At 43.0% G+C, this 22307-nt stretch overlaps 1 protein-coding gene across 13 annotated transcripts in view; it reads right to left on the reverse strand.

The window, feature by feature from the left end:
• The window catches only part of mecom (MDS1 and EVI1 complex locus), a 1146298-nt gene that overhangs the window by 236209 nt on the left and 887782 nt on the right, over positions 1-22307 (reverse strand). Inside the window, exon 1 of one of the 13 annotated variants that reach the window (XM_072571883.1) lies at positions 2712-2965. The exons of 9 other annotated variants lie outside the window; for them this stretch is intronic. The gene's annotated coding sequence lies outside the window, so the exon portion shown is untranslated. 3 more of the 13 variants (XM_072571881.1, XM_072571882.1, XM_072571884.1) reach the window with 3 other exon arrangements.

Consider the following 22307-nt stretch of genomic DNA (forward strand, 5'->3'; position numbering starts at 1 on the left):
AGACATATATAACAAAAGAGATTGACAGGCATTGCTATACAGCATATATAAATCATAGACTTGCATATATAAATATAAACAGTTATGTCAACAGTTGGAGTAAAGTAGCTTTATATATTCACAATTACTTTAATGTCCATTTAAAGGAGACAGGTATTGAACTAAATCACTTCATAATAAGTAACCTTGAGAAGCATGCAACTTTCAGTTTAATCTGTGGATCAGGCTTGAAGTACTGTAAATATGAAAAGGTGGTAACTGCAAACATTGAAGGCTGTGTGTTTGAACTACGAAAATGACTCCTTATCATTTCGACTAAAAGCAGCCGAACATTAAAAAAACTTGGGAAGATCAGAATGTGATGCCAGGTGTATTAGACAGGTTTATATTGATTTTCTTTAAATTAATGCATTGATATTGAAACGGGCAAAAAATAGATTACGTTAGAAATCAGTGAATTACTAAATGCTGAGGTATTCTACTGACAATTCGAAACAAAAATTTAGCAGCAAACTATATCTTTAAAGCGCGACTGACGTTCAAATGACAACAACGAGCAAAGAAGTCGGGGTTTAATCGGTAAAACCGGGATGAGAGGGAACGTTAGAAATGAAGCCATTCTGAGCCGATCGAGAATTAAACAATACTAACAATTCAGACAGCCATTCTTTAAAAGAACCCCTAACTTCGAGAACATTATTTTCAAAGAACACATTTGCATTTCTTTTGGAGCAACTAGTTTTATCTCGGAGCTATTGAGGCGATTCCCTGTTTGCCTAACCTCTAAGCGCTCGAACATGCAAATCAGAACTCGACAGGAGCTGCTCCAACTCATTAACTTTCCGGGACGCACTACTGGGTTGGAAGGTGCTGTTACCCTGATCAGAACTCAGTCGGTGATGCCTTCTGTTCTGAACATCGCCGGTTACTGTACATTCTAAGGGCTTAATAAAAAGCTGAGATCTCAGGAGCTGAAAAACTGCGGCCATTAAGAGTCAGTTTTTACGTTGAAAGAATCGCGGCCTGGAGCCACCGTGTGTGTGTGAATAAAGTCTGACCTTACTGTTCTCATTACACACCAAGGGGCAGCAACCATTGTAGGAACATTTCCAGTGAATCTCTTAACAAATATTGCATCAGATACACTATAAAATTTCTTATAAAGATTGTATTTTGGAAATTGTCATCTTGTTAGTATTTTCAAAACATTGTAAAACTTTGATTCTTGCCACTTTCTGTCAGACCGAACGCTCCATTCACTGTCCCAGACTTTGCCCTAGAAACAACTTTCTCCACACACTTCTTGGTTTAATGTTTACTATACTTTCTCAGCTCCTGAGGATATTCCAATCAAACTTCACGTGTAAAAACAAAGGCTCAGTCACCCTAAAAGGACCCCTCTGCTCCCTATCCGCCGATTTCCTTGGGTTCCTAATTAAACCTGGTCACCGACAAAGGGGAAGTCACTTCCATAAGGACCACGACAGAGCGGAACCGCTCGCAATGGCCCGGGCCAGCCCTGGACACGGAGCCGGGAAGGGACACAGTCAGGGCAGGGGCTTGGCCAAGGTTCACAGGTGAAGTTAGTGTGTGTGTGGGATGGAGAGGGAGTGTGAGAGTGAGGGAGGGAGATATGGGTGAGGGTGTGGGAGTGTGTGAGGGCGAGTGAGAGGGAATGTAGAGGGGGACTATGAGGGAGGGGGGAGGTGTGTTTGCCCCCGTCCCGGCTTCAGAGTCCCCCACCCACACCCCCTCCGGGCCGTGTCCCATTCTCAGGAACAAGGAGCTTCCAGTTTCCAAACTGGGATCGCAGCCCGACTCGGAATAGAGGGAGTTCCCGGGGTCTCAGAGTCCTCACACCGGGACAGCATGGGGAAGGGGGTGAGGGGGTTATTGTTCGGGCAAAGGAAGGGTCCCAGTGCTCGGGGAGTCCGGGGCGGTCGGAGCCGAAACGTGTGTGCCCGGAATATCAGTGCAACAGGGAGAAAGGGAGAGAGCTCCCTGTGACCCTGGGGGTGAAGGCCAGGGAGTGGTGAGGGGGTGAGGGGGAGGGGGAGGGGGAGGGAGGGGGGGAGAAGGTGAGGGGGGGGGGGGTCAGGTCTCACTCACTTACCTGCCGCTCTCTCCCTCCGGCAGCCGCCAGATAAGCCCCCGATCCGAGCTCCGACTGTAGGTGCCCCCGGCCCTGGACTCTCCCCTCGGCCGCTCAGTTGCCCCCTCCCCTCCCCTCCCCTCCCCTCCCTCGGTGCTACCGCTGTCGGGCACTCCCGGGTGAGTTTGTTTGTCCTGAGCTAACACTGTCGGTCAAGGCCAGCAAGTTGCTGCAGGAGGAGAGCCCTCCCGGGGGGAGAGATCAGTGGGTCACAGCGGCCGGGGGCTGGGAGCTGCGGGGGGGGGGGGTGCTAGCTTCCCCAGCTCAATACCCCGACCTGCCCTCACCCGAGCTCGGGAGCTGCTCCATCCACACGCGGCTTCCCCGCGAACTCCGGCTTACTTTCTCTGTCTCTCTCTGTCTCTGTCTCTCTCTGTCTGTCTGTCTCTGTTTTTTCTATGATGAAGTGTCAGAAGCGTCCTCGATCGCCGAGGTCAACGAAAGGTCGTCACTGGAGAGAGATCTCCTGGAGAGCTCATTTAAAAGACAGTAACAGGTTAACACGGGCTGGATTTAAAGACAGCGTCCGTTTTTGCTCGTTGTCTCTCGATTGCATTACCTTGGGCTGGAGGGAGGGCGGAATGAAAACTCTGTAACACGCCTCTCAGGAACCAGTCTCGAGAGGGATCTGAACAATTAGTAATCAGCCCCATTTCAGCTCGACATTTTGTCACTCTCATCCACTGAACCACCCTGTTCGCATATTACTTGTTTTTAAAAAGTATTTTAAGAAGGTATATAAACAGCAAATAAATCGTGGCTTAATCAGAAAAAAGAAGCCATGTCCAATTTCACTTTAATCCGCAAGTATATGTACACATACACACAGACATGGAAACGTATACATACACACGCTCATATAGAAGCGCTATGTATAGGCAGTTGTTAAGGTTACAAAGTTTGTTCTTTCTCTATTAGTGTGGACGGAGCTTCAGATGAGACCCCACATTCTGGGGGTGGGTGTTGGGTGGGGGGTGATGTAACTGGTTTAGAGTAGATTCTCACCTGGATGTAACTGCATAAGCTCCATTTTTGTATTTTCCAAATTACCGCCCCCCCCCCCCCCCCCCCCAGCAGTCACCTGCTGAAATCGGATCTATCTCCACATGGAGCTGTGTGTATTCTCATTTGCACTTTAAGTCACTAGTAGGAATGAGTTTTATTTTAGAAAAAGGCTTTTATCTCGCAGCGCGACAAACCACGTCGTTGCCTGAAGTGAGGCTGAGTTCTCAAGTCAGTGAAAAGGAGAGTAGTTTTACCGCCACATTAAACAATCCCCAGGAAAGCGGATTAGATGTCTTACTGAAGCTGCTTTGGAAGCTTCTCCTGCCCAGCTTCTGGGAAGGCAAGAGGCGGAATTGCACAGGGTTTCTTATCCTGCTGGCCCCAGGAGCGCATCAGCCAACCCAACTCAGAAAAAACAACAACTTTGGAAAGGTTTTATTTCGGGGGAGGTGGGTACTTTTTGGCTTTTTAAAACAAAAACATCTTTGCTAACGAGGTTTAAATATGATTGATTAGGAAGTTCCCTTTTCCTTTGGGTGACCGTCCTGCTTCTCGACGTTCTGAAAAATAACTTCATAAACTTGGAGTTACATGCACGTGTACTTATACAGACAGGAACAAAACAAACACAGGAGACTCAGTTAAAAATCACACAACACCAGGTTATAGTCCAACAGGTCTATTTGGAAGCACTAGCTTTCGGAGCAGCTGGTGTTGTATGATTTTTAACTTTGTACACCCGAGTCCAACACCGACTCCTCTACTTCAGAGGAGACTCAGACACACTTTCACAGATCTCCCACGCGCACATACAAACAGCTACATGTCCAGGTAAAGATTTACAAAGAAATTGGGGCATTTGTCCCGAACAGGTACTGCCTGTGTCAGCCGCTGTCCTAGTTAATAAACACGAATCAAATTCAGACCCTTCCATTCCACTGGCCAGGGAGAAGCTGTAATTATCTGCTGCCATTTTCCAACGTGATCAAGAAACTATGGCCTTTCGACCTCTGGTTTCTTTCCTATCCCTTTCTTACGCGGCTCCTTAACTGACTCTACCTTCAAATCCAGGCAAGTCAGGGTTTTAATGTTATCGAATATCCACATTCCGTTTACTACATCTTCTTTATATCATTTTAAAAATTGTTAAATAAACTCGATTTGTCTTTGCATTTTCTACACAAACCCCATGATCCGATTTGAAAGACAGATATTTTAGGCATGTGACAGATATCTATAGCACAGATGTGGTACACGACATTTTTTATTCGTTCACGGGATGTGGGCATCATTGGTTAGGCCAGCATTTTATTGCCCGGGGGCAGTTGAGTCAACCAGGTTGCTGTGGGCCAGGAGTCAAATGTAAGCCAGACCAGGTAAGGATGGCAGTTTCAAAAACAGAAGGTGCTGGAAAAGCTCAGCAGGTGTGGCAGCATCTGTGAAGATAAATCAGAGTTTAGGTTTTGGGTCCGTGACCCTTCCTTAGAACTGGTGGTATCTATACAAACCAAGGAAGAGTCACTAGACTCGAAACGTTAATTCTGATTTCTCTGCACAGATGCTGCCAGACCTGCAGAGCTTTTCCGGTAACTTCTGTTTTTGATTTATAGCATCTGAAGTCCTTCCGGTTTTTATGAAGGATGGCAGTTTCCTTCCCTAAGGGACATTAGTGAACCCGATGGGTTTTTCCAACAATGGTTTAGATTTTTGAATTATACTTCTTAATTCAAACTCCATCACCTATCGAGGAGGGATTCGAACTCGGTTACCCAAGATCTTACCTGGGTCTTGGGATTCACATTTCAGCGCGAATAACACTAGCCCATTGCCGTGTGCTGCATGGTGTATGTGACAAATACATATGACAGTAATAGCCTATATGATATGTGTATGACAGATAAATTTGACAGACATGGAATATATGATAGATAAGTTAACTATGTCAGATATGTTTGGTGACCGCTGTGACACAGGCCCGGAGTTATGTATTTCCAAGGAGCTGGCCTTAGGTTCTGGCAGATGGGTAATAGATAATATTTAAATATTTTTAAATACCGCCAATCGTACCTTTACTGATTCCAAGGCATAGTCTGCGAGTTTTAGTTATTACTGATATCAATTGTGTTTTGTTTAATGTGCTCACTTAAACAAAGTAAATCGCTCGTTTTGTTACTGCAAGGCTTTCAATTGGTCTCTGTTATGTCTGATCATGGATCTATTTACTTAGGATTTTTGTTGTTGTGTACGGAATTACTGACGTGCAACTTTAAATGCGACACCGAGGTATCACCGGATAAGCTCCGGGACTCCTTTGTAAATAGCAGCAGAACCTGGACAGAGATTCCCATAGAATCCAGCGCTGAGAACCTTCAGCAAACCCCGGTTGCTGACCGCGGGCTTCCTGCTGTTCCTCAAGATGTCCATTGTTGGAGCTTTTTAATTTAGCAATAACTTGGGCAAGCTGAACCTATGAGCTGTTCTATTTTCTTCCTGTCAGGATGAAGGATTTGTTTTATGATGCATTGTGTGTTAAATAGAAGCAGTAGCGAGTTGGGAAACTGATTACTATTTGGTGGAGTTGATCTACTTTTCTGATATAGAGCTGGCTATTTTTTTAAAACAGTTCTCTGAAAAGCAGGAAATGTCGCTGTGTAAACAAAAGCGTCGAGAATCTGTACCACGTCCTGGGCAAATGAGCTTCATATTGATAGGGCTGGGACTTGGAGCTGAAATGGGTTTTGGGATGGAGTGGCAGTGCTGCAAACTGTCCAGTAGATGGCAATCGCAATTGGCAGTAAAATTATCTGAGTTGTGATTTCGATTTCAGCCAATCTATCATGTGTTTTACACAAAATCAATCTGCTGATCTCTGCATTTCTGCAAACTTGTATCGTTTCGGCGGTGCTTGTGAAAATCTCATAATTTTCAAAGGATTTTTAAAATATAATTTTCCAGAGGATAGTGTTTTCTGATAGTCTCAGCAACATGCGCTATGCCATTGGACTGAGAGCCATTCCGGCTCCTTGTAGCTCGGGAACAGTCCCAGTGAACACAGAGCCCTGGGACGATGAGACAGAGCGAGTGCCGAGGGTTAAATCGACAGTAATCTATATGCCAGACTGGCGTCTCCCTCCTGCACGATTACATACACTCCTGCTCCATTCACACATCCACAGGCTCTAATACTCACACACAGTCACAAAGTTACAGGGGCACACTGTGAAACACTACCATGTGGACACATCCTTATGGAAAGATAAGGACACACACTCGGGTAGTTCCACTCATACAGAATCATATGAAAGCGCGCGCGCGCACACATACACCGGGGCATATTCGAACCTGCACAAGCACGCACAGAAAATAAAAGCAACACAATCTGTAACAGAATCACTCACATAGACACAAACATTTTTGTACACAGAAGTGGCGTAAAGTACTTCTCAATTCAACAAAATATTCTAATGGTTACCACAGATCTAGTTTGAGTTTTCTGATCCCAATGTACGCAGATCACCTCTCCTCTAATTCTAGGTCAGAAGGAGGAATGTTCACTCATGGTTGCCTAAAGTTCAGCACCATTCACAATTCCTCAGATACTGAAGGAGTCCATGCCCAAATGCAGCAACACCTGGGTTTGGATTGATAAGTAACAAGCAACATTGCGCCATACAAATGTCAGGTTAATGACCATTGTTAACAAATAATCTATCACCCCTTGATGTTAAATATTATTGCCAACACTGGATCCCTCACTATCCCGCACATCCTGAACTTATCATTGACCAGAGATTCGACTGGACTCACCACAGCAACTACAAGTGAGCAACTTATCTCCTGTCTCTCCAAAGTTTGGTCACCTTCTGCATTTATCTCTCAGCCCCCTTGCCCCTCCACATTCCCGATGACCCAGTGATGTTGCCTGAAATGCCGATCTCCTGCTCCTCAGATGCTGCCTGACCTCCTGTGCTTTTGCAGCGCCACACTTTTGACTCACCATCTACAAGGCACAAGTCAGGAGTGTGATGGAATACTCCACAAATGCCTCCATGAATGCAGCTTCAAAAACATTTAAGACCCTTGATACTATCCAAGATAACGCAGCCCGCCTGAGTGACACCACCTCCACAAATATCCACTTCCTCCACCACTGAGGCAACAATGTATACTACCTGCAAGATGCAATTCAGAAATTTACTAAGGCTCCTAGGTCAGCACCCCCCAAACCCAGGAACACTACCCTCTAGAAGACAAGTGGAACAGATATATTGGAACACCATCCTCAGCATGTTCCCCTCTAAGATATTTCCATTGACTTGGAAATGTATTGCTATTCCTCCAACATCACTGGGTCACAATCCTGGAATCCTCCATTCTAAAGAAGGGACACTAGATCCAAAATGTTAACTCTGCTTTCTTGCCTCAGGCGCTGCCAGAGTTGCTGAGTTTTCCCAACAATTTCTATTTTTGTTCCTCCTCAAGAGCATTGTGGATCTACCAACAACATACTACAATGGCTCAAGAAGGCAGGGCAGCAATAACCACCAACTACAAGTGAATAGAAATTCTAAAGGGCACTACAGTTGTACTCTGGCCCTCTTTCAGTAACAAGGGTAGAGCTTGTTACTGGGTGGAAGTTGATACTTTCTACACTGATGTGTTTGGCAAGCTCACCATCTTCTCACCTCCACCCTGATTATCCATGCTGAGGCCTGAAGGAAGTCGTATGCAATTGAAGTTCATCCTTTATCAAGCACAATTATTTCATTTTGCTTGGCCCAAATAGCTGCAGATGTTCTCAGCAACTTCGGATCATAATTGGGCAATCAATTATCACTCATCCCACATCTCAGGCCTTTGGTATTAACACAATGGCAGGCATTGGGCTTGCCATGCAGGGAACATAAGAAACAAACTTTAGATTTCCTCAAGCGTTTGGTGGGGCTTTATCATTTAAAGGCATTTGATACATGATTGATGTTGGTCGGGAGGGGGTACTGCTGAGAGTTTTCTCCTGTTCCTGCAGTTAACACTCTCCCTCTTCCAAATGCCTACCAATCTTTAACCACCTTTTAAGCATCACTCACCTGTGAGTTGGAGTCACCCACACCCCCACAACACGACCACCCATCTGATCTCAGGCTTTGGGTGGCCGTTATACCACAGAGGTGACTGCCTCTCTAATGACTCTGCCATTCAATACACTTAGTACAGGAGTTGGGAGGTCATGTTGCGGCTGAACAGGACATTGGTTAGGCCACTGTTGAAATATTGTGTGCAACTCTGGTCTCCTTCCTATCGGAAAGATGTTGTGAAACTTGAAAGGATTCAGAAAAGATTTACAAGGATGTTGCCAAGGTTGGAGGATCTGAGCTACAGGGAGAGGCTGAACAGGCTGGGGCTGTTTTCCCTGGAGTGTCGGAGGCTGAGAGGTGAACTTATAGAGGTTTATAAAATTATGAGGGGCACGGATAGGATAAATAGGCAAAGTCTTTTCCCTGGGGTCAGGGAGTCCAGAACTAGAGGGCAAAGGTTTAGGGTGAGAAGGGAAAGATATAAAAGAGACCTAAGGAGGAACTTTTTCACACAGAGGGTGGTACGTGTATGGAATGAGCTGCCAGAGGAAGTGGTGGAGGCTGGTACAATTGCAACATTTAAGAGGCATTTGGATGGGTATATGAATAGGAAGGGTTTGGAGGGATATGGGCCGAGTGCTGGCAGGTGGGACTAGATTGGGTTGGGATATCTGGTCGGCATGGACAGGTTGCACCGAAGGGTCTGTTTCCATGCTGTACATCTCTATGACTCTATGACCTGCCCTCATCTTATTGGACAGAAACTCTTGGACAAGACTTCCACCCCCAGAGTTTGGGGTAACACTTAATTCAACCAGGTTAAGGTTATAATGATCGAGTTCACCTATAAGAGTATTACATTCTCAGTCATTCTCATAGAGGGTCATACAGCTCTGGTTGGGTCTCCGGTAGCGGAGGGATGAAACCACATGTTACAGTTGGGAGGGCCATTTGAGTTGAGGAACAACGTGGGCTACTGAGAAAATTGGATAATTTCCGTGTAAAGCCTGTAAAGCCTATAATTTGTAATATTTGTAATCCTGACCTGATCTTCTGGGATGGATCTTGTCTGTCTATTCGAGTTCAGTCGTTTCCATATTGATTTCAACAGTACCTTTATTGGGTGTTTTGTGTGGCATGAATTTATTATTTATAACATGTAATTTCGATTTCAAGAAGGCAGAGAGAATGGGAACCGGCCATTTTTTCAGAGCTTGTTTCCATTCGCTCCACCAACCTGTGACTGGGTTTTACAAAGTAAGCCGTGCAAAGTGACGACCCGCACAAAGGACGAGCTACTGTAACTTATCCCCATCAGTAAAAACTTCCTCCAAAAGACTGGCGGTTGACAAGTACCCGCCTGCTTTGATTGATGCGCTGTCTTAGAATTTTTTTCAAGAACGATTCTTACGATTGTCAAAACAACTCAATCCTTCACAAGACGAACTTGTACACGAGATCAATTTTGACAATGAAATGGTGTGGAGACAGTGGGACTTGTTCAATATTCAAACGTCTTTTCAATCGCGAGTTGTATTTTAATGCTATTGACGTGTGACGGCTATGACATCTATTAAAGTCCATCTCAACTTAGAAAATAGATCTTGAGGGATCAAGCAATTGTTGTCATGTTTACCTAAACGCAGAACTCAGTTTATTATATAAAATATATTAAAATGCATTGGTTAAATTTGAAATAAGACATGGTAAAGATAAACCATTTACCCATGTTTCTGAAAGATTAAACTGGCTGGGGATATGTGTTATACCTTTCTGCATTTTTATAGCAGGAATATGTGGATGTTTGCATTGAAATTATATTCATCTTTGTGTGAATGTTTATTTAACTGTGTGTAGACGTGTCTGTTCTCTAACGATTCGGCCTTTATTCTAATCATTTACACGTGCAACAAGGTTTAATTAATGGAATATATTGAGCGGTACGTACAGCAGCTCCGGAAATGTGTTACTTCGGTATAAAGGTTTATTTGTAAACGTGTATTAGATACTGTTTCTAACGAATTCTTACAGTTCTCCTGTATCTGAAGTGCACTAGCGGCAGAGGTTTTTTTCTCTCTCTCTGTGTAGTTAATTTAATTTGTCTAACAGTCTTCATTCGAAAGACAGAGTTCCAGAGGAAGCAATCTCCAGGGCTGCTGAGGGAATTCGTAGGAGCTTGCTGTAGAATTAATTGCCTGAATTTTACATTCAGATACAAAATGGATTATATGCTGCTGATTTGCGAGGTATAAGTTTAAATACAATTAGAGAGAACAAAATATGTATTTTAAGTGGGAATCGGAGCAATTAAAGAAAAGAAACAACTTCCCAACAACACCAGAAAGTTCCTATTTCATTACATCAAATGGAGACAGCACAAAACTCCACAAAAATTGGCTACATTTGTCAAACTATCTTGACTTTCCAAGAGGTCAGGCGATTGTGAAAGACTGTGTATACAACGAGGGGAAATATTTGACAGGGATAGGTGTTTCTGTTCTCATCTTCGTCTAAACACAATTTACTTTTTTAAATCGAAAAATCAAATTTCATGTTACATTCAAAGAAATCGAGTTTAGATTTAAAGCAGTGTGCGTGCTGTGTGTCCATAGACCCGGTGTTTATTCTTCACTAAATATTGTGGGCCATTGTTCTGCATTTGTTGTGGCTGGGTCTCCCTTGTTGTAAAATGTTTGATTACAAATAACTTTATTTCGCGTTTCTTTGCCTTGTATTTGATGTTCTTGCTTGTTCTGACGGTGTAATTTGACTCTCATTAATCATTCTCACAATTACCAGAGCTCTCCACGGTCCTACTTCATCAATTTACTCCATTCGTTTCATTAAAACGACACCTTCGAGGTACACCGAGCTCAGAAACAGCCTTCAATGGGAAACACCGGGAGAAACCAGAGCGTGTCTTTCCTTCGGTTTCGTGCTCTTTACTTGTCACCGATTAGTTACTTGTTCAAATGTATATTCGCTATTTCATTTTGCTTAAGATAACACCACGATTTTTTCCCTCTTGTTTTTAGTTCGATCAGTCTGTTCTTTCTCTTCACCCGCGGACATTCTGTTGGCTTCCCGAATGTGAAACTGAAACGCCACAGACGCGAAGTTTCTCCTGACCTGGAAAGTGGAGCGGAGTCGGAGGAAGCTGTCGGTAAAGGTTTAAATCTTTTTGTTGTTTGGGGAGGTTTGTTCATGTGAATCAGTTGTAGGTCGCAGGCCGTGTCATTCCGTGAAGCGACAGTGTATCGAGGTGTTGCTCGGCCACGGAACTCTGGTGAACACCGAGATCGGGAAAAACTCACCGTTTGGGCCCTTTCGACTCGGGCCGGAAAAGGCAACCTCGCTGTGCGCGAATTAACATTCTTATTTAAACACAGCTTCCACACTGAGACTAGGTCTCCGCTCATTAAATAGAGGTACGGCATCTACCCGGATACCGAGGGCTTTTCTTCAGCTGGAACATTAGGTATTTATTATGTTGCAAAAAGGAAAGGGACATTTAATGAAAGAGAAATTGTTCAAATAATATTTTTCAACTCGTAAAATATTCTGTTCTCTCGTGCCTGTAGACCCACTGAGCAGCCTGTGGGATTACTAAATCTCTGGTGTCCCGGGATACAGGGAAAGAGGAAACATCCCTGTTGCAGATCGCCCTTTACCAAAGTTGCTGATATAATGGTGGCAGAAGTGTTGGGCTAGAGCTGCCTGAAAAAGCCTAATACCGAGGAGGAGAGGGAAAGCGCTGGACGCTCTCCCTGTTTCACTGGAAATTTCAAGCTTGCACTTTCTCATCACCAGGATAATTTTAACGTCAAGCAGATGCAGGTGGGATTTTAAGAAGTGTGCTGGTGATGCTGTGACCGTTTCGGCCTCCTTTACATCGTTTTTCTGTCAACAAACCATACATTAATATATCCCCCTCCCCCGCCTTCCCTGTAGAATAAACAGCGTGAGCTCTTTCAGGTGTTGCCTATGTCCTGCTCTCCTACACTCACTGACGACATTTTTCCATCAGGTCAAACAGTACAAACTCATTCCGGTTTTCACTGTGAGGAAAAGAAATTCGAAATCTGCACAAACAGGCAGCGGGTTTATTCCATTTCGCTTCAAGATCTGGTTAATGTTGAAGAGACAAGGCAGTTAGGAGTTGTACCATGTACCACCACAACTCTCTTGTCAGCAGCAGTCTCCAATCATTAGGATCCAAACCGCACAAACTCGTCTCTCCCCACTCTCAGTAACTAAACGATATCTCAATCATTCCACATGTGGATATTTCATGTGAAATACATAAATGCACAAAAAGCTGCTTTATCCGAAGAGCGTTCGAAATACAGTAAGAACTCTAGAATCTGCAGGTGGTCTCCGCTTTCAAACTCATACTGTCACCGAAAGGGGGAAAGTCGATAATTTTGAAAGACCGCTGCCAAATAGCAGTAGTCGGGATAACACACACACACACTGCTTTGGACACTCCGTCGTCTCTCTGCTGGAGATCGGTTTATCAACACAATGAAAGTACAAGTGACTGACGTTCCCATCATGAAATTCGTATAAACAATTGCTGGTTGGGAATTGGATGATTGGGACCAATTAACAGAGTCCCAGCCTATTAACACCTGCACAACATACGGTCCGGGACTTACCCTGAGCACTTCATGAGACCGAGTTAAGCGAGTTTGCCCACCCTAAGTGCTGTCGCAACCGCCTGATTCGAACCGTCGTTTAAAGGAACACTACCTCTATTTAACATTTAAAAATAATTTGACCGGCACCCATGTTTCCAATTTGGCTTGTACTATTGATATACAACAGAGAAAATGTAGTTCAGTTTGCACATTTTCTAAAGGTTCACTTGTGGGATGACGTTAAAGACGATTTTCGGTTTATCTTTAAGATTTCTATTGACAAAAACAAATCCGATTCTGCTAGTATCCCTTAAACCTCGTGATTCACGAGATCCCAGCTTTACACGTCGACTAGTTAGAAACTAGGAAATTAATGGTAAATGTAGGAATCAACTAAAAACAGCACAGCACTCAGTTCATCAGAATTCATTCGGGAAAGCGACACTTATCGAAAATAAAAGTTAGCTTTCCTTGAGACAGTTTTGTTCAGCTTGGCAATTTGTTTTGTTTGTAACGTTTATCTATTTACTCCAAGTGTGAAGGCGTTATTATTACGGCAGGGCAAATATCCCCACAAGAGTGGAAGTGGACACATTTTGAAGGGTTATTTTCGTAGATTATCCAAAATTAAAACTGGAGGGTCTTGTGATGATCCAAAACCTTTTGCATTTGCTATGTTAATTGCTTCCCGAGGGCGAGGGTGCATTCCAGCACATAATTAAGAACATTTTTTTAAAGCGATATCAGTCTGATTCACAGTTTCAGACATTCTGTGGTTATCTAGGGTCGGGAGCTCATCCAGTATCCAGTGAGATGTCGGTTTCTGGTCTTTATGGAGTGAGCAACTCCACCTTTCAGGTAGAGGTCCAGCCCAGTTTATTTGACTCAATAGCTTTGCACAAATTCAAATGTGTTCGTGTGTTTTATCTTATTTGGGGGAATAAAGAGACAATACTTTATCTCCTTGAGAGATATTAACTGGAGTCTCGGACTTGGTAAATTCAACAACATAACTAAATATGTCACACTGAGTGTGAGTTTAACGCAATTAGTCAAACATCAGCAGATCTCTTTATTAAAGTTAAAAACTACATTAAATTTTACAAAAAAAATCTACGAGATCTCACAATTGCCAATAAAATAGACCCAGAAATTGAAGGGTCAAAAACAGATCCCAGGGAAGTGAAATGCTGTAAGGATTAATTCTTTTGATAATCTGAAATGTTTAATACGTTTTAAAATGTATTATTTGTTAACAATTGAACAGTACAATTATTTTTAACACTGATTATATAGGAAAGTTTTTTTTCCCCCACATTTTAGATTCAGCCGATGACTTGCAAAGCTGTTAATGTCCCCTTTATATTCATTTCATTACAACAACCCTTTTCTCAAAACAAGTGATGTTTTCGCCCTAAAATGTTACTTTCTCTCTCTCTCTCTGACAGGGAGGGTTACAAAGAGGATTGCCTCCCTTGGACTGTGGCACAGAGCTGAGAGACTCTTACATTCCGCCACAAACAGTTTTCTTGAAAAAGACAGAAGGCTTGCCGCTATGCCCTGCACTTCATAAATCACATCTTTATATAGACAAGGTCAGGGCACCTAACAGCTCAGACATAGGTCTTTGCAGAGTTTCTGCACACTAAGGCATGTTTATTCTCCAGCACAGATCTCTGAGGAGCAGTCCAGCACGCTTCTAATTACTTTTGATTATTTTCATTTGTTGGGGTCAGCGCTGCTTGCCAGTGTTACTGCGGGTCTGATTTACTACAAATTCCATGCCTTTGAGGGACTGAATGGTGGAGTTTTTTAGAATTAGCACCGATTATTTTGCCTCGTTCTTATGCGATACTGTAAACAGGAAACTGGAACGGGGGATTGTCCTTCAGAGAGCCCATACTGCTCCCTCTCTTTTCCGTTAATGAAGCAGAAAGGTTTATTATTTTAGACCGGAGACGCACTAATAGAATATTGTGTTGTGCAGCTACAGAACTCACTTCAAAACTCCAGAGAACAGCCTTCCCAGTGTCCGCACACTACAGCCGGACAGATTTTTAATGTCATTAACAACGCTTAGATGGTCAGGTCATCGTTTCTATATTTGCTGTGGGTTTTCCATGTTAACTTCCTTTCTTTTCATTATCCAATGAATATTTAGTAGCTGTCATTCTATTAACGAGGATTTTTAATTGGGGGTGGGGGTGGGTGAGAGAAGAAAGTGAGCCAGCCACATCTGGACTTCCTACATTCAACAGTTAAAACTTTATTGATGAAGGAGATTGTTAGGAAATCGTCCACTTTCGGACTCCAATCATTCGAAAGATTCATTGTTCTCAGGGAGCTGGCTGAAACCACGGGGAGATGTTTTGACTTGCCTTTTCTCTAAATGGAATTGTTTGGAAGATACGCTTTGGAAACGCTGTCTGGGGTTCCTCTATCGCTTTACATTGTTTGCGAAATTAGACATGAAGTAAATAATTACAAGAGCCGCTCTCCTGCACAGCCCCGGGGGCAATGCTTTTACACTTTCTTATTGAGTTCAGTATCGCGCTGCTCCCATACAGCCTGGGCTCGGGGAGAGCAGATCTCCTCTGGCCCTTGTCTGTTGTACTGCAACCGGATCTCCCTTATATTCAGGCACAGACTCCAAGATTTCCCCGCACACAGATTTGGATTGGACAGTGACACTGCCTCGGCTAAATACTGTATACCGTTGGCTATCTCCCTGATCTCCAAGTGTTGAGAAGGGGGACACTGCGGTGACATTGCAGCTGCAAACTGCTGTCACAGAAAACAGTCTTCACAGCAGAGAGGGACAGAGCTCATGGTGATTCTCAAGGCCAAGCAAACCTCCCGGATCGCCGTGCCGGGAAAACTCCCTTGGGCTTTTTAAGAGAATCACACATTGCTATTGTCCCGAGGATATGGATTCCTCCACCGTCTCGTTCTCCTTAGAACCTACATGTTCTTCCTTTGCAAAAAAACCCGAATCCCTTTGAAGCTTCGTCCAGATTCGAGCCAGTCTCTGCACTCAAAGCCAAGTTCCATCTCACGAATCCATTCTTCCAATTGCCCGAGACTCAAATCTCCTCTCTTAGCTTTGCTAAGGTCATTTAACATGTTCAGCGACTAAACATTTTAAAATAATGCCCCCTTATGAGTTTACTGCTTATTTTAATATCAAATCTTATAGACAAAACTTTTCCCCAACCCCAGAATTAAAATTAACAATTCATTCAGCAAAAAATGTTGGCCTAGCCAGAGATGCTGGCTTTCCAGAGCAATACAAAAAAAACAAATAGAAGGAATCCAAGAACTTAACTTTTGAGCAAAGGTTTTGAAGATTACAGCTAAAGAGATAGTCCTCACAGGAATCCTCGTAATATCCCAATACAATTAACATAAATGGTTCAAATATGAAGGAATTTCACTTTTACCCAAATAATTCATAAATCTTTAATAACAAGAGTATTATCACTTTCAGGTAATATTGAAATATTGAAAAATGTGCAGCTGAATATCTCATGATGGGATTCATTTTATAAATTTCTTCTTGAAGTGTAATTGCATCATTGTGCAGGGATCCCTGTGGTCATTCCCCTCAACAATAAGTATACCGGTTTGGATATTGTTGGGGGGGATGACTTACCAGGGGAAAGCAGTGAGGCACCTGCTGCTCAGAAGGGAAGGGGGAAGAGGAGCAGAGCAGTAGTCACTGGGGACTCAGTAGTTAGGGGGACAGATAGGAGGTTCTGTGGGGACGAGAGAGAGTCACGATTGGTGTGTTGCCTCCTGGGTGCCAGGGTAATGTCTCTGATTGTGTTTTTGGGATCCTTCGGGGGAGGGAGATCAGCCCCAAATTGTGGTCCACATTGGCACCAACGACATAGGTTGGAAGCGAGATGGGGACTTGAGGCAGAAATTTAGGGAGCTAGGGTGGAAGCTTAGAGCTAGGACAAACAGAGTTGTTTTCTCTGGTTTGCTGCCTGTGCCTCGTGCTGGTGAGGTGAGGAGACAAAGGGGTTGAACACGTGGCTACAGGGATGGTGCAGGAGGGAGGGTTTCGGGTTTTTGGATAATTGGAGCTCTTTCTGGGGTAGGTGGGACCTCTACAAGCAGGATGGTCTTCATCTAAACCAGAGGGGTACCAATATCCTGGGTGGGAAATTCGCTAAAGCTATTAAGGTGGATTTAAACTAATACAGCAGGGGGATGGGAATCAAAATTGTAGGACAGGTACAGAAGAGGATGAGAGTAGAGAGTTCCCAAATCAAGTATCTGACACTGGCTAGCGAGAACCTGGTTTGAAGTGTGTGTACTTCAACGCGAGGAGCATCCGAAATAAAGTGGGTGAACTGGCAGCGTGGGTTGGTACCTGGGACTTTGATGTTGTGGCCATTACGGAGACATGGATAGAGCAGGGACAGGAATGGCTGTTGCAGGTTCCAGGATTTAGATGTTTCAGTAAGAACAGAGAAGATGGTAAAAGAGGGGGAGTGTGGCATTGTTGATCAGGGACAATATTACAGTTGTAGAAAGGATGTTTGGGGACTTGTTAACTGAGGTAGTATGGGCTGAGGTTAGAAACAGGAAAGGAGAAGTCACCCTGTTGGGAGTTTTCTATAGGCCTCTGAATAGTCCCAGAGATGTAGAGGAAAGGATAGCAAAGATGATTCTCGATAAGAGTGAGAGAATCAGGGTAGTTGTTATGGGGGACTTCAACTATCCAAACATTGACTGGGATAACTTCAGTGCGAGTACCATAGATGGGTCAGTTTTTGTCCTGTGTGTGCAGAAGGGATTCCTGACACAGTATGTAGACAGGCCTACAAGGGACGAAGCCACTTTAGATTTAGTACTGGGTAACGAGCCTGGCCAGGAGTTAGATTTAGAAGTAGGTGAGCACTTTGGAGACAGCGATCACAATTCAGTCAGGTTTACTTTACTGATGGAAAGGGATAGGTGTACTCCACCGGGCAAGAGTTACAGCTGGGGGAAGGGAAACTACGATGCAATTAGGAAAGATTTAGGAAGCATAGAATGGGGAAGGAAACTGCAGGGGATAAGCACATTAAAAATGTGGAGCTTATTCAAGGAAAAGCTCCTGTGTGTCCTAGATAAGTATGTACCTGTCAGGCAGGGAGGAAGATATAGAACACGGAAGTGGAATCCCTGGTCAAGAAGAAGAAGGCTTATGTTAGGACAAAATGTGAAAACTCAGTCAGGGTGCTTGAGGGTTACAAGGAAGTCAGGAAAGACCTAAAAAGAGAGCTCAGAAGAGCCAGGCGGGGACATGAGAAGTTGTTGGGGGATAGGATCAGGGTTAACCCTAAGGCTTTCCATAGGTATGTCAGGGATAAAAGAATGACGAGAGTTAAATTAGGGCCAATCAAGGATAATAGTGGGAAGTTGTGTGTGGAGTCAGAGGAGATGGGGAAGCACTAAATAAATATTTTTCGACAGTGCTCACTATAGAAAATGAAAATGTTGGCGAGGAAGATCCAGAGATACTTGCATCTAGACTAGAAGAGATTGAGGTTCACAAGGAAGAGGTATTAGAAATACTGCAGAGTGTGAAAATAGACAAGTCCCCTGGTCCGGATGGGATCTATCCTAGGATCCTCTGGGAAGAAAGGGAAGAGATTGCTGAGCCTTTGGCATTGATCTTCAAATCATTATTGTCTACAGCAATAGTGCCTGAGGACTGGAGGATAGCAAATGTGGTTCCCTTGTTCAAAAAGGGTAGTAGGGACAACCCTGGTAATTACAGACCAGTGAGTCTCACTTCAGTTGTTGGTAAAGTGTTGGGAAAGGTTATAAGAGATAGGGTTTATAACCATCTAGAAAAGAATAATCTGATCAGGGACAGTCAGCACGGTTTTGTGAAGGGTAGGTCATGCCTAACAAATCTTATTGAGTTTTTTGACAAAGTGACCAAACAGGTAGATGAGAGTAAACTGGTTGATGTAGTGAATATGGATTTCAGCAAGGCGTTCGATAAGGTTCCCCACAGAAGGCTATTATACAAAATGTAGAGGAATGGGATTGTGGGAGACATAGCAGTTTGGATCAGTAATTGGCTTGCTGAAAGAAAACAGAGGGTTGTAGTTGATGGAACATGTTCATCTTGGTGTCCAGTTACTAGCGGCGTACCGTAAGGGTCAATGTTGGGTCCACTGCTGTTCATCATTTTTATAAATGACCTGGATGAGGGCTTAGAAAGGGGGTTAGTAAATTTGCAGACGACACTAAAGTTGGTGGAGTTGTGGATAGTGACGAAGGATGTAGCAGGTTGCAGAGAGACATAGATAGGATGCAGAGCTGGGCTGAGAGGTGCTAAATGGAGTTTAATGTGGACAAGTGTGAGATGATACACTTTGGACGGAGTAATCAGAATGCAAAGTACTGGGCTAATGGTAGGATTCTTGGGAGTGCAGATGAGCAGAGAGATCTCGGTGTCCATGTACACAGATCCCTGAAAGTTGCCACCCAGATTGACAGGGTTGTTAAGAAGGCATACAATGTTTTGGCCTTTATTAATAGAGGGATTGAGTTCCGGAACCAGGAGGTTATGCTGCAGCTGTACAAAGCTCTGGTACAGCCACACTTGGAGTATTGTGTACAGTTCTGGTCACCGCATTATAAGAAGGATGTGGAAGCTTTGGAAAGGGTGCAGAGGAGATTGACTCGGATGTTGCCTGGTATGGAAGGAATGTCTTATGCGGAAAGGCTGAGGGCCTTGAGGCTGTTCTCGTTAGAGAGAAGAAGGTGAGAGGTGACTTAGAGACATACAAGATAATCAGAGGTTTAGATATGGTGGACAGGGAGAGCCTTTTTTCAAGTATGGGAACGGCAAACATGAGGGGACACAACTTTAAAGTGAGGAGAGATAGGTATAAGACAGATGTCAGAGGTAGATTCTTTACTCAGAGAGTAGTAAGGGTATGGAATGCTTTGCCTGCATCGGTAGTAGATTCGCCAGGTTTAAGTGCATTTAAGTTGTCATTGGACAGGCAAATGGACGTACATGGAATAGTGTAGGTGGGATGGGCTTCAGATTAGTATGACAGGGTCGCGCAACATCGAGGGCCGAAGGGCCTGTACTGCGCTGTAATGTTTTATGTTCTATGGTATTGAGGTATGAATTAACATGGTAGAGACACATCACCTCAGAAGTCAGACTTTGAACTAACAAATTGAGTGTGCAGCCCAAATTTTCCCACATCAAGCTGCCACCTCACACCATTTTGACTATACCCCACTCCAACATACCTTCAGCCTAGATGATCTATTGGGAACAAGATGCCTTATGTTTCTATCTTTTTCAATGCACACTCTCAGAAAAATTGAGATTAGCCACCTACGGGTAAGTCAGTACAGATGGAACTTGCACAGAGCTTCTTTATGATTAGTCTTCAGAAACCGACAGCTGGAATAATAATTCCTATCTGTTGACTGTACTTTACATTTGAATACAGTAATGTTGGCCAATTATTAAAAATGATCTGAAATCCTGTTGTTTTGAAACAAATACAATTGCAGTAATACATTTTCCTTCATCTGAGAAACAGCTTTTTAAAGTCAGTTTTGGTATTGAGAGCAGTTTCCAAATTGTTTTGAAAAAATAATGGTCTTCGTTGGACTGTGAAAATAAATTGAGTGCCAAAACCTTACAAAAAAATGATGCATATTTTGAACATCAAAAAGAGATTTGGTACCAAAAGAAACATTATCATGTTCATCATCCTGATAATATTAGTCTGTTTCAACAAAAATCCCATCAACAGCATAAGAAGCATTAATAGATCTGTTACTAACAAAACAACAAAAAAGGTTTATAAGAATTCAAAAAGCGTGTAAGTTCAAGTAAGTATATTGTTGAGACATTGATGCTGTGAATTAGAAAGTGAGCCCTAGTCATAATGGAAACAAGAAAAGGTGTGTCACTTTGAAGTGTCTTTTTTGATATCTTTTGGCCCATATTTTCATTTGGCAGGACATCACATAGTGTCTGTTGATAGTTGCACTGCCTTTGCATATTTAGGTTTTTGCATGACAAGATGGCAAATAAGGGAAATGGATCATGGATCTGAGGGGTGACAAGTAACCTTTCATTTCTTTTAGTAATCAAGATGAAGAATTGCAATATTAATTGTGCAAGGATGAAAAAGGATATGTCAATTAAAATGGAGGAATTTGATGTCAAGTCAGGCACAGAAGAATAACTAAAGAGAACAAAATAATGGTTGACTTGACAGAAACAAAATAGTTTCAGAAAAATTAAAACTTCTACATCAAAAAAATTAAAGTCTCCAAAACAATTAAAACCAGGAGGGATAAAACTCTACACTTGTAATAATTAATTTTCAAAGAGGCAGTTTGGGAATAATTGACACCTATTATTTAATAAAATAGCAGTTAGAATTAAATAGACAAAACTGAACTGTCCATGGAAAATTTATTGTGTGTCAATCACTCCAAAGTAACCACTTCACATCCATCAATTTCAATGGTTAAGTATAGATATGCAAGTTTATGAATTAGGACCATAAACAGGTTATTTGGCCATTCAACTATGCTCTGTAACTCAATAAAATCATGGCTGATCTGTTTTTATTCAGTATTCCACATTCCTGTCTATCCCTAATAACCTTTGACTTATTTGCCTGACAAAAATCTACTCGCTTCAACCTTAAAAATATTGACATAAACAGAAGTTGTTGGAAAAGCTCAACAGGTCTGGCAGCATCTGTGAAGACAAATCAAAGTTAATGTTTTGGGTCTGGTGACCAAAATATTGACCTCACTTCTACTGTCTTCTGAGGAAGAATTCCAAAATTGCACAACCTTGGACTTATCCACAGGAGTAAACAAACAGTGAGATTTTATTTTACAAAGCTCATGATGGAGCTGCAGAAGCCAAACAGTAACTATTAATTGTTTGAATTTAACCAACCAACATCCCCTCACCTGCAGTTGCTGTACAATTTGCACATAAACAATGTCACTGCCATTAGCTTCATCATAACTTTGACAGAAAATCTGGCCCACTGTGTCATCTCTATGGGATTTCTAAGCCTTGTAGACAACACATAAAACAGAAAGAACTGTGGATGCTGTAAATCAGAAACAAAAATAAGAATTGCTGGAAAGGTCAAATGGCCTGGCAGCATCTGTGGAGGAGAAATTGAGGACTGCAGTTGCTGGAGAAGTCAGAGTCAATAAGGTGTGGCACTAGAAAAAGCACAACAGGTCAGGTAGCATCTGAGCAGCAAGAGAGTCAATGTTTAAGGCTTAACCCTTCATCATGAAAGAATAAAAGAAAAGAATAAAAGGAAACCTGAGGGGCAACCAAGAGGGTGGTACACATATGGAATGAGCTGCCAGTGGAAGTGGGTGAGGTAGGTACATTAACACCATTTAAAAGGCATT

The sequence above is a fragment of the Chiloscyllium punctatum genome, chromosome 6 (assembly GCF_047496795.1).
Source record: "Chiloscyllium punctatum isolate Juve2018m chromosome 6, sChiPun1.3, whole genome shotgun sequence".
Classification (NCBI taxonomy): Eukaryota; Metazoa; Chordata; class Chondrichthyes; order Orectolobiformes; family Hemiscylliidae; genus Chiloscyllium; species Chiloscyllium punctatum.